General features: G+C 51.4%; 1 protein-coding gene across 1 annotated transcript in view; it reads right to left on the bottom strand.

Annotated features, from left to right (window-relative positions):
- Nucleotides 1-694: 694 nt before the first annotated feature.
- LOC144741541 (cleavage stimulation factor subunit 2-like) overlaps nucleotides 695-1879 on the bottom strand; it is a 28291-nt gene continuing 27106 nt past the window's right edge. Inside the window, 1 exon segment of the mRNA XM_078624060.1 lies at nucleotides 695-1879. This exon segment is cut by the window's right edge and continues 903 nt beyond it. The gene's annotated coding sequence lies outside the window, so the exon portion shown is untranslated.

Here is a 1879-nt window from a genome sequence, read left to right as displayed (position 1 = left end):
GAGACACAGAGACACACAGAGACTCACACAGAGACTCACACAGAGACCCACAGAGACACACAGAGACTCACATAGACCCACAGAGATTCACACAGAGACTCACACAGAGACCCATACAGAGACACACAGAGACCCACAGAGAGACCCACAGAGACACACAGAGACACACAGAGACTCACACAGAGACTCACACAGAGACCCATACAGAGACCCATACAGAGACACACAGAGACTCACACAGAGAGACACAGAGACACACAAGAGACCCACAGACACCCACAGACACCCACAGAGACACACAGACTCACACAGAGACCCACACAGAGACCCACAGAGACACACAGAGACACACAGAGACTCACATAGACTCACACAGAGACTCACACAGACCCACAGAGACACACAGAGACACACATAGACTCACACAGAGACTCACACAGAGACCCATACAGAGACACACAGAGACCCACAGAGACACACAGAGACTCATAGACCCACAGAGACTCACACAGAGACCCATACAGAGACACACAGAGACCCACAGAGACTCACACAGAGACCCATACAGAGACACACAGAGACCCACAGAGACTCACACAGAGACCCATACAGAGACACACAGAGACCCACAGACACCCACACAGAGACTCACAGGCCTGCTCCACTCAATGCCACACAAGGCAGCCATGGGCAGTGGTTTTCACAGCGGTGTTTTATTCAACTTCAAGCAAACATCAACAAACAAACAAACCGGGAGGACGGCGACAGCATCGACTACAACACCGTGCAGGCGTGGGCCTCCCCTAGGTCGACTCGGCCCCAAACGAGTGCCAGGGGCACGGCCTGTAAACGTGGCCACTGTGGAGAGACAGGCGTTGGTGCGAGTGGCCACCCACCCCCACCCCACTGTGTGTGTCACTGTGTGTGTGTGTCACTGTGTGTGTGTGTGTGTCACTGTGTGTGTGTCACTGTGTGTGTGTCACTGTGTGTGTGTCACTGTGTGTGTCACTGTGTGTCACTGTGTGTGTGTGTCACTGTGTGTCACTGTGTGTGTGTGTCACTGTGTGTGTGTCACTGTGTGTGTGTGTGTCACTGTGTGTATCACTGTGTGTGTGTGTCACTGTGTGTGTGTGTCACTGTGTCTGTGTATCACTGTGTGTGTGTCACTGTGTGTGTGTGTGTCACTGTGTGTGTCACTGTGTGTATCACTGTGTGTATCACTGTGTGTGTGTCACTGTGTGTGTGTCACTGTGTGTGTGTCACTGTGTGTGTCACTGTGTGTGTCACTGTGTGTGTGTGTCACTGTGTGTGTGTGTCACTGTGTGTGTGTCACTGTGTGTGTGTGTCATTGTGTGTCACTGTGTGGGTGTGTCACTGTGTGGGTGTGTCACTGTGTGGGTGTGTCACTGTGTGTGTCACTGTGTGTGTCACTGTGTGTGTGTCACTGTGTGTGTGTCACTGTGTGTGTGTCACTGTGTGTGTCACTGTGTGTGTGTGTCACTGTGTGTCACTGTGTGTGTGTGTCACTGTGTGTCACTGTGTGAATGTGTCACGTGTGTTTGTCACTGTGTGTGTGTCACTGTGTGTGTGTCACTGTGTGTGTGTCACTGTGTGTGTGTGTCATGTGTGTGTGTGTCATGTGTGTGAATGTGTCACTGTGTGTGTGTGTGTGTCACTGTGTGTGTCACTGTGTGTCACTGTGTGTGTGTCACTGTGTGTGTGTCACTGTGTGAATGTGTCACTGTGTGTCACTGTGTGTGTATGTCACGTGTGTGTGTGTGTGTCACTGTGTGTATCACTGTGTGTGTGTGTGTGTATGTCACGTGTGTGAGTGTCACTGTGTGTGTGTATCACTGTGTGTGTGTGTGTATGTCACGTG

Source organism: Lampetra planeri, unplaced genomic scaffold (assembly GCF_965212315.1).
Source record: "Lampetra planeri unplaced genomic scaffold, kcLamPlan1.2.h2 scaffold_592, whole genome shotgun sequence".
Lineage (NCBI taxonomy): Eukaryota > Metazoa > Chordata > Hyperoartia > Petromyzontiformes > Petromyzontidae > Lampetra > Lampetra planeri.
Note: the sequence above shows the minus strand (reverse complement) of the source record. Positions and strands in the feature narration are given on the sequence as shown.